Here is an 11,358-nt window from a genome sequence, read left to right as displayed (position 1 = left end):
CCTGCAACAAAGCCAAGATCTACATGCAGGCCAGCCGACTGCAGAGCCTGTGCCCCTAACATGCTATCCTGTAACTGACGGGAAGAAGGTTCTTCGCTTACCACCTTGTGGTTGTCACATTCGCTTCCTCAAAACTCCTGCCCCTTGCAACCCCACTCCTGGGGCTGATCGCTGCACTATAAGTCCTTTCAGGCTAAAGGAAAGAAAGGCATTCCCAGCTTAACCCAGGAGATGGGGCTTCTCCATCACAAAGGTTTATAGGAAAAAAGGCATAAAACCATTCTGGCTATACACCCAAGCTTTGTGGAACTAAGTCCTACAACAGCTCTAACGTTTGGATAGCCAGTCATCATTCCCCACCACACTCAGGTGGTCACCTATTACTGTCCCTGCTGGGTCCCCATTGTCCTGAGACAGTTTGTCTCTGTCCTTGCCCCTGCTTCTTCCTTCTGCATCTACTGATGGTGTTTCTCTTTTTGCTCTTGCTAAATCCCTTTTGTTCTCTTCTTTCTCCTAGATGCTATTGTCTTACGGCTTCTCTTAGTGCTTTTTGTGTGTCTTTATTTCGTTTCACTCACAGCCAAGTGCCTCTAAAAGGAATGGTTAGCTTGGCCAAGTACGATCTGACATGACACCCTTGCTGTTCAGAGCTGTCATTCTAGACCTCTTTTGAGGTTTACATTCCACTCAATGAATTCAAAAGTTATACGACTATAGTAAGCTTTTTTTTTTTTTTACTTTAAAATGGTGATATTGACAACATGTGGGAAATCTTATTCATTGCAATATTTAAACTGAGGATGAAAAATGTAAATGTGAACTTAATATACATAAAGGATACATTCAAAATTTAGAGGACATGCAAAGTAAAACAGCTGGCTTTTTGCCCAGCATCTTGCTTTGTTGGCATCCCAAAGTAAACAACGGGGAAAAAAAAGCTGTGAGCTGAAAAGTAAAGAAAAACCCACCAGACATAAATGCCAGCACTGGGGCAAACATTCTTTGTTTGTCACAGCCGCACTAAGCATTTGAGCTTTTCTTATCCCAATTAATCTTGGTGGTCAACCTCTGCTACAGGCTCACTTTGCAAGTGGGGAAACTGAGGCTGAGGTGGGCTGCGGCTGGCTCAGGCTCACAACGTGGTCCACAGCAGAGCTGATACCTGAGCCCACATTCCTGAACCACATTCCTCCGCCGTGTGGCAGGGAGAAGAGCGGCCTCCCGTCTCCCATCGCCCAGAATAGCAGAAGCTGCAGCAGCAGCCGCGAGGGCAGTGCTAGCAGAGAGAAAGCACGGAAGCAAAGCAGGACCTAAGACACCGCACTACCTGTGGCCGATACTCCACCAAAGGGAGACGGAGTGACCTCTGGCGGCCTAAGGAAGTCCATTCCCCAACCACTGGGAAGGGAAGCCCCGAGTCCTGTCTTAGTGGATGTAATTGTGGTGACAAGGAAGTCAGCGGGAGTGGGGAACACTCCCTAATAATTGCTACTGGATCATTAGTCCACCTGTGTCCCTTGTGCCTTTGACCTTATGGCATTTAGTTGTACCTCTCTGTCTTCTTTTGTTATTATCTACAACTTTCTATTCACTTTCCCTTAAAAGTGACATCATACAGTGACTAAATTCATGGACTCTGGAACCAGACTTCTTCAATCCTGACTCTACTTCTTATACTACTTATTGTGCAATCTTTCACGAATTACATAAATTCTTTTTTTTTTTTTTTTGACAGGCAGAGTGGACAGTGAGAGAGACAGAGAGAGAGAAAGGTCTTCCTTTTGCCATTGGTTCACCCTCCAATGGCCACCGCAGCCAGCGCACTGCGGCCGGTGCATTGCGCTGATCCAATGGCAGGAGCCAGGTGCTTCTCCTGGTCTCCCATGGGGTACAGGGCCCAAGCACTTGGGCCATCCTCCACTGCACTCCCTGGCCACAGCAGAGAGCTGGCCTGGAAGAGGGGCAACCGGGACAGAATCCGGCGCCCCGACCGGGACTAGAACCTGGTGTGCCAGCGCTGCAAGGCAGAGGATTAGCCTAGTGAGCCGCGGCGCCGGCCACATAAATTCTTCATACAACTTAGTTTCCTCTTTTCAAATCCTACCATATAAACTTGTATACCTTTGATCTCCTCTCTCTCTCTCTCTCTCTCTCTCTCTCTCTCTCTCTCTGAAATGCAGAGAGACAGAGACAGACATAGCCACAGAGAGATTTTCCATCCTCTGCTTTACTCCCCAGATGCCCACAACAGCCAGGACTGGGCCAGGCTGAAGCCAGGAGCCTGGAACTCAGTCCAAGTCTCTCATATGGGTGGCAGGAGCCCAGATACTTGAGCCATCCTCTGCTGCCTCCTAGGGTGGTATTAGCAGGGAGCTAGAACTGGAAGCAGAAGCAGGACTCAAATCCAGGTGCTCCAATATGAGTGCAGGCATCCTAAACATTGCTCCAAATGCCTGACTGCCCCCCGCCCAACCGCTTTTTAAATTTACTTATTTGTAAGGCAGAGAGACAGACAGACAGACACACAAATCTTTCATTTGCTGGTTCACTCCCTAAATGCCTGCAAGAGCCAGGACTAGGCCTTGCAGAAACCTGGAGCCAGAAACTCCATCCAGGTCTCCACATGGGTGGCAGAGACGTAAGAGATCATCCATCACACTCTGCCTCCCAGGCTCATTAGTAAGAAGCTGGAGCAGAAGCAGAATAGCTGGGACTTGAACCAAGCACTCCAATATGGGATGCGGGCACCCCCAGCAGCAGACTAACCTGTTGCACCACAACACCTGCCTTCCCCCTATTCTTTTTAATAATTGCATTAGGTCCATCATAATTCATTCAATCATAGCTTTGGATGATGAAGTTCTCTTTAATGTCAGTGTTTAATCACTGTGAACGATGACGCAATAAACATCCTCCTAGATGTATTGCAATGCTTTTCTTTTATAGGATGCCTACCCTGAAGTTAGATTTGCAGATGAAAGGATACAGTTTGATTTGTAATAGATGTTGCTGGAACACTTTCCAATAGGCTATAACAACTTACCTACCATACTTTTTCCGCAGGCCCGCCAGCACTAAGTGTGATCTGATTAACTTTCACAGTCCGATCAGTAAAAGCAACATCTCACTGCTACTTTCATTTGCATCTCCCTGTTAGTGAGGCTGGGTCCTTCTCGTGTGCTTCGTGCCCATTCGGACTTGTTCTGTGACTGGCTTCTTCCTGCCCTTTGTTTTCCCGTGGGAATATTAGTTCCCTTCTGGTCAATTTGTGGGAATTTCTTCGATTGTAAATGTGAACTCTCTGTCCACTCTATTTCATTTCCCCCTCCGACTTGTTGCTTACCTACAAACATATTTGAAGTATTTCATTTAGTAAAATTGTGGTTTCTTCTCTCATAATATCTGCATTTGTCACCTTGGTTAAGAAGGTCTACCTCAAACCACATTTTTGGGGGCGGGGGGTGGAGGTGGGGGGATGAGCGGAGGTCGAGTTACAGACAGTGAGAAGGAGAGACAGAGAGAAAGGTCTTCCTTCCATTGGTTCACTTCCTGAATGGCTGCAGTGGCCAGAGCTGCACCGATCTGAAGCCAGGAGCCAGGAGCCAGGAGCCTCCTCCACATCGCCCACGTGGGTGCAGGGGCCCAAGCACTTGGGCCATCTTCCACTGCCTAGGCTATAAGCAAAAAGCTGGTTCAGAAGAGGAGCGGGACAAGAACCAACACCCATATGGGAAACCAGTACCGAAAGTGGAGGCTTAGCCTTCTACGCCACAGAACCAGTGCTGGTCTTACCTCCTTTTTTTTTTTTTTAAGTTTCTTTTAGGTATCTTCATTTATTTTAATAAATGCAACAGAGAGAGGGAAAGAGAGCAAGAGATCATCTTCTACCCACTGGTTCATATCACAAATGCTCACAACAGCCAGCACTGGGCTAGGCAAAAGCCAGGAGCCTGGAACTCCATCCAGGTCTCCTACATGGGTGGAGGGTCCCCAAGCACAGTAACCATCATCTGGTGCGCCCGTGGTCCACATCAGCAGGAAGCTGCATCAGAACTAGAGGGGGACTTAATCCCAGACACTGGGATTTTGGATACGAGCCTCCCACTGAGCCACAATGCCCACTCCTGTGGGCTTATCTTGTAGTAATTCCAGGATGATATTTAACAATGATGCTGATTGTGGTCATCCATGTCTAGAGTTTCTAAATTTTGCCATTTTGAATGCTACTCTCTGTTGGTTAGAGATATATAGTCCTTTTTGTGTGCAATTATTTCTTTTTTTTTAACTAAAATTTTTATTTTTATGAGGTTCTCAAGTTTATTAGAGGACATTAATTTGCCTCTGTCCCTAAATTATAGTTCACACTTGCTCTTGGCATGTGATAAGAGCAAACTATACAATCTTAGTAAGAATGACTACTGGGGCCAGCATTGTGGCACAGCTGCTTAAAGCCCCAGCCTATAGAACCAGCATCCCATGTGGGCACTGGTTCAAGTCCCAGCTGCTCCTCTTCCGATCCAGCTCTCTGCTATGGCCTGGGAAAGCAGTAAAGATGGCCAGAATGCTTGGGCCCCTGCACCCACGTGGGAGACCCGGAAGAAGCTCCTGGCTCCTGGTTTTGGATTGGTTCAGCTCCGGCCATTGCAGTCATTTGGGGAATGAACCAGAAGATGGAAGATCTTTCTCTCTCTCTCTCTCTCTCCCCCTCTCAACTATCTGTAACTCTACCTCTCAAATAAATAAATAAAATCTTTTTTAAAAAAATAGCTACTGAACTTAAAGTCTTTTTAGCATCTATTGACATAATATTAAGGTTTTTCTCCTTTGGTGCACACAATTTATGAGTTATTTTGTTTTGTTGCCTGTTAGTCAATCATCCTTACAAGTTTGGAATAACCCATTGTGGTCATAATGTGTTACTTTTATTTATTGGATTCCATTTGCTAACATTTTATTGGAATTTTTGCTTCTGTTCATTAGTAGAGGTGACCATAGGTGTTTTTGTTTTTTAAGATTTACTCATAGAAGCAGCACTGAGGCACAGTTAGTTAAAGCCCCAGCCTGCATCGCTGGCACCCTATACAGATGCCGGTTCAAGTCCTGGCTGCTCCTCTTCCAATCCAGCTCTCTGCTATGTCCTGGGAAAGCTTTGAAGATGGCCAAAGTTCTTGGGCCCTTGCACCTGCAAGGAGACCCAGAAGAAGATCCTGGCTTTGGATCAGCTCAGCTCTGGCCATTGTGATCATTTGGGGAGTGAACTAACAGAATGAAAGATTCTCTCTCTCTCTCTCCCTGGTTCTACCTCTCTCTGTAACTCTGTGTTTCACATAAATAAAATAAATCTTTAAAAAAATTTACTCATTTGAAAGACAAAGCTACAGAAAGAGAGCTTCCATCTGCTAGTTCAGTTCCCAATTGGTCACAATAGCCAAGTCTGGGTTGGGCTGAAGCCAAGAACCAGGAACTGCCTCTTGGCCTCCCGCATTGGTGACAAGGGCACCAAGGACCCCAGTACTTGGGCCATCTTTAGCTGCCTTCCCAAGTGCTTTAGCAGGAAGCTGGATTGGAAATTGAGTAGCTGGAACTGAAACAAAAACTCCCATATGGGATGCCAGCATAGCAGGTGCTGGCTTAACCCTCTGTGCCATGATGCTGGCCTCAGTCACAGTTCCTTTTTTAGTACTATCTTAGTGGGAGTTTGGCTTTAAAATTATGTCACCTGGATCCGGCACTGTGGCATAGCAGGTAAAGCCGCTGCCTGCAGTGCCAGCATCCCATATGGGCGCCGGTTCAAGTTCCGGCTGCTCTACTTCCAATCCAGCTCTCTGCTATGGCCTGGGAAAGCAGTGGAAGATGGCCCAAGTCCTTGGGCCCCTGCACCGGCATGGGAGACCCGGGAAAAGCTCCTGGCTCCTGGCTTTGGATGGGTGCAGCTCCAGCCATTGCAGCCAATTGGGGAGTGAACCAGCAGATAGAAGACCTCTCTCTCTCTCTCTCTCTCTGCCTCTCCATCTCTCTCTGTGTAACTCTGACTTTCAAATAAATAAATAAATCTTTTCAAGAAATTAACTATAATAAAATTATGTCAGCCTCACAAAATAAATTAGGGAGTTTCCAAAGTTTGGTTAGACTAACAGATCAAATATGTATGGAACTCTGCATTCTTCAAAGGTTAAGAGGAGCCTGGCGCCTGGCTCCTGGCTTCGGATCGCCGCAGCTCCGACCATTGCAGCCATCTGGGGGGTGAACCAGCAGATGGAAAACCTCTCTCTCTGCCTCTACCCCTTTCTGTAACTCTGTCTTTCAAATAAATAAAATAAATCTCTAATATATGTATATATATATATCTACTTAATTAATTTCAGAGGCAGAGGAGTGGGGAGGAGAGCTTCCACCTACTGACACTGACTCTGCAAATGCCTGCAACAGCTGAAGCCGAATAAGGTCAAAGCCAAGCCTGGAACTTAACCCAGGTCTCTCATACGGTTTGCAGGGAGTCAAGTATCTGTTGTCTCTCAGTGTGTGGAGTCAGAAGCAGAGTCAGGGCTCAAACCCAGGCACTCTGACATGGGATGTGAGCAGCCCCCTAATCTCTGCACCAAATGCCTGCCCCCTCAAAAAAGTATTTACTTGAGAGATAAAGAGTCAGAGAGACAGGCAGCTCCCAGCTGCTGGCTCAGTGCTCACAAAGGTTCTGACTGGGACTAAAGCTGGGCATCGCCAACTCAGTCCTGGACAGGAACACGATTACTGGAGCCATGATTGCTGCCTCACAGGGCAGCAGTGGGTAGCTGGAGGGAGTTGTTGGAGCAAGGAATTGAACTCAAGTACTCTGCGATGTGGGACGTGGACATCTTAACTCTTAGGCTAAATGCGCTCTCCTCCAATCCCCCCTCCAACGTTTTTCTTGCTAATTTTTTTTTTAAGATTTATTTATTTTACTTGAAAGTCAGAGTTAACAGAGAGAGGAGAGGCAGAAAGAAAGAGAGAGAGGTCTTCCATCCAATGGTTCACTCCCCAGATGGCTGCAACAGTCGGAGCTGTGCCGATCCGAAGCCAGGAGCCAGGACTTCTTCCAGGTCTCCCATGTGGCTACAGGAGCCCAAGCACTTGGGCCATCTTCTACTGCTTTCCCCCGCCATAGCAGAGAGCTGGATTGGAAGAGGAGCAGCCGGGACTAGAACCGGCACCCATATAGGATGCCGGCGCTTCAGGCCAGGGCGTTAACCCGCTGCGCCACAGAGCTGGCCCCTCTTGCTAATTTTTAAAGATTTATTTATTTATTTGTTTGAAATACAGAGAGACAGAGGCAGAGAGAGGGAGAGGTCTTCCATCCGCTGGCTCACTCCCCAAATGGACACAATGGGCAGAGCTGCACCAATCTGAAGCCAGGAGCCAGGAGCTTCCTCCCGTGCAGGTGCAGGGGCTGAAGGACTTGGGCCATCTTCCACTGCTTTCCCAGGCCATAGCAGAGAGCTAGATCAGAATTAGAGCAGCCGGGACTCAAACCGATGCCCACATGGGATGCCAGCACAGGAGGTAGTGGCTTCACCCACTATGCTACAGTGCTGGCCCTGCTTGCTAATTTTTGAATTCTACTATCTGTCCTCATTTTATCTATCTTTTTTTTTTTTTTTTTTTTTTGACAGGCAGAGTTAGACAGACAGAGAGACAGAGAGAAAGGTCTTCCTTTTCCGTTGGTTCACCCCCCCATATGGCCACTGCAGCCGGCGAGCTGCACCGATCCGAAGCCAGGAACCAGGCACCTCTCCCCGGTCTCCCATGCGGGTGCAGGGCCCAAGCACCTGGGCCATCCTCCACTGCTTTCCAGGGCCACAGCAGAGAGCTGGACTGGAAGAGGAGCAACTGGGACAGATTCTGGCACCCCAACCGGGACTAGAACCCGGGACGCTAGCACCGCAGGCGGAGGATTAGCCTAGTGAGCCATGGCACCTATCTTTCGTTTCTTTTCTTTGTATGTGTTCATTAATACTATATAAAAAAAGTCCACAATTTTCACTTTAGAGATTTCTCTACTTCTTCTCTAATAAGATATTTAGAATAATTTCATATCCCCATTTTCCTCCAACTTCGTCATACCATCCACTCACATAAAATCTTTAGACGGTTTTACCGTTTGCTCTTTTCTCCTACTCCAGTGTCTGAGTTTTGCATGGATAGTTTGATACTCTTTGTTTCGTGCCATTATTTGAAATCATTTCCATCTCAATTATTCTTCTTTTAACCTTCATATTATATATTTCCAGAGGCTCTATCAACATTCATTGGGTTACTCCAAATGGGTATATATATATATATATATATATATTACTCCAATGGGGTGTGTGTGTGTGTGTATGTGTGTGTATATATATATATTCCAAAATATTTAAGGAAAAATGTGGATTATAAGAAAACAAGTCATGGATTTCGATAATATTTTTCACCAAAATAAATTTCTATTTTAAGTTTCAGTTCTTCCATCTCTGTTGTTTTTTTTTTTAAGTTTTATTTATTTGAAAAGCATAGTGACAGAGAGGAGTAGAGGCAGAGAGAAAGAGATTCTCCATCTTTTGGATCACATCCCAGATGCCTGAGACATCAGGGGCTGGGCCAGGCTGAAGTCAAGAGCCAAGAACTCCATCAGGGTCTCCCAGGTGGATGGCAGGGACCTACCTACTTTGGCCTATCTTCTGCTGCCTCCCAGGCACATTAGCAGAAAGCTGGATCAGAAGCAGGAATGGGTCTGGATTCCAGGCATTCCAATATGGGATGCGGTCATCCCAAGTAGCAGCTTAACCCCAAGGCTCACCCTTAGTTCCGTTTTTCAAGAGCTTTTTGAAGTATTTGTGTGTGTGTTTGTGTATGTGTGTGTGTGTCTGTGTACTTCCATAATCTATCAGCACTTAATGAATATTCAATGGATATCAATAGATCATCTGGAAATGTATTAAATATACAATTTATGTATATAAATAAATGAATATATAAATACAAAATCCTAGCTTAGTAATGAGGATGACAAAAATACCTAATCCAGTTTGAACATTAATGTCTCAGTTAATGGGCAGTGTGCTAAATAAACCGTGCCACATACTATAAGTATTATAAAGGCAAATTGGTTTTCAATTGTTTATGTAAATTATCAAAGTCACAGTTACCAAAATCTGATAACTGACCACGAAAACTCTCATATGCATAGCTGTCAAATTTTTTGCATCAAAACGCTTGTCTGAATTTTAAAAAACATATATTAGTAAGATATATATAATACAAACATATAAACAAATATTTCATATTAATTGTGTTTCTCTGCATGTATATCCATTTCATTTTAGGCACTTAAAAATATTCAGAGAAGGGGGGCCGGCGCTGTGGCACAGTGGGTTAAAGCCCTAGCCTGCAGCGCCAGCATCTCCTATGGGCACTGGTTCGAGTACTGGCTGCTCCACTTCTGATCCAGCTCTCTGCTATGGCCTGGTTCCATTGGTTCACTCCCCAGGTGGTTGCAACGGCTGGAACTGTGCCAATCCGAAGCCAGGAGCCAGGTGCTTCTTCCTACGTGGGTGCAGGGGCCCAAGGACTTGGGCCATCTTCTACTGCTTTCCCAGGCCACAGCAGAGAGCTGGGTTGGAATAGGAGCAGCCGAGACTAGAGCTGGTGCCCATATGGGATGCTGGTGCCACAGGCGGAGGATTAACCCACTGCACCACGGCGCTGGCCCCAGCCAATTTTTTTCTCTAATCCAGATGTTTCTTGAGTTTCAGATCCACATGTTTATTTACAAACATTCCCCCTTGAGAATCTCAAGTGAAATTTTAAAGAAACTTCTAATCTACGATGTCTGAAACCAAAATCATATCTTCATCTCCAGTCTGACCCTGCTCTACTGAATACTTTCTCAGAGAACGGTACTAAGAAAGCCAGAAGCCCAGGACTCCTACCCGAGTTCTTCTTCTCCCTCACTTCCACACCTAACCTTCACCAAGATGTTTCACCTCCTAACCTTTACTCACTCTCCCTGTTTGCTCATCTCCATAGCTGGGAGATCCTTGGTGACTTTACTGTAGGATAGGAAGGGCACAAGTCAAACAGGTGGTGAGTTGGAGACACATGAAAGGACAAAGTAAGTACAGACAACTCCTTTGGAACTCTGGGCTAAGAATTCTGGCCGCCTCTGGAAGATGGCACTCTTCTTTCCATTCATTCCCAAGCCCACCTTTAGCCCAGGCTCACCCCAGGGTCAGACAACTGCTAGCAGCAGTAAGTGGGCAGAGCCTCAGACCTCTTGCTTAGTGTTGACAGGTGAGCTAGCAGAAAAACACTCTCACGTGGGGCTAGGAAAGAATACGTCTGTTCAGGCAGGTGCAAGGTTTCTTACGATATTACAAATACTATGACTAACACTACGAGGCACAATCTGCACAGGTGCAATAACTTCTTTGTTGATCTCCTCCATCCACCCCTGCCCTTCTCAAATCAGTTTCCCACACCAGCCAGGAGCCTCTTCAAACATAAATCTGCTTATATTTAAACATCTTCCTCTGCCCCCTTCACCAACTTTTGGTCTCTGACTCTCCACACTCGTGCTCTGTATCACAGCAGCTTAAAATTGAAATCTTTTTTATGTGAAAGGCAGACACATACAGAGAGAAAGAGAAAAAGAGAGAGATCCCATCTACTAGTTCGCTCCACAAATGGCTGTAATAGCCGGGGTTGGACGGAGGCTATGGCCGAAGCTAGGAGCCAGGAACTCAATCCAGGTCTTCTTCCATTAGTGGTAGGGACACAATTACTTGAGCCATCACTGCTGCCCACCGTGGTATGCGTTAAGCAGGAAGCTGGAGTGGGGTGGACGTATCAAATCTGGCAATCCAACGTGTGACGTGGGTGTCCTTGTTGCTATGCTAAACACCAGCCCTGAGATTTGATTCCTCAAACATGCTATGATCTCTTCTACCACAGGGCTTTGTATATGCTGCCCCCCTTTTAGGATGTCCCCATCTTCTCTTTGTTTAGTTAACGCCTACTGATTTGTCAGTTCTTAGCTCAAACAATTCTTCAGGAAAGTCTTCATCGCTCTCCAAGACAGGTTAACAGCTCCAGTTGTGTGCACTCATCGCCTCCTGCCCTTTTCCTCTATAGAACTTGCCTGTCTGCCATTATATATTTGTTGGGGTTATCTGAATAATGTCTGTCATCTCTTAACAGATTAGGAGTCCTAGGAGGACAGAAAACAGGATTGTTTTCATACCATGTTGTCCTCAACCATGATAGCATGATAGTATAATGCCTAGCACACAGGAGGTACTCAATGATGTATACATTAAGTATCTGGATACAGAAGCAAGGGAGACC

The sequence above is a fragment of the Oryctolagus cuniculus genome, chromosome 7 (assembly GCF_964237555.1).
Source record: "Oryctolagus cuniculus chromosome 7, mOryCun1.1, whole genome shotgun sequence".
NCBI lineage: Eukaryota > Metazoa > Chordata > Mammalia > Lagomorpha > Leporidae > Oryctolagus > Oryctolagus cuniculus.
The sequence above is the reverse complement of the archived record's forward strand: the minus strand, read 5'-3'. Positions refer to the sequence as shown.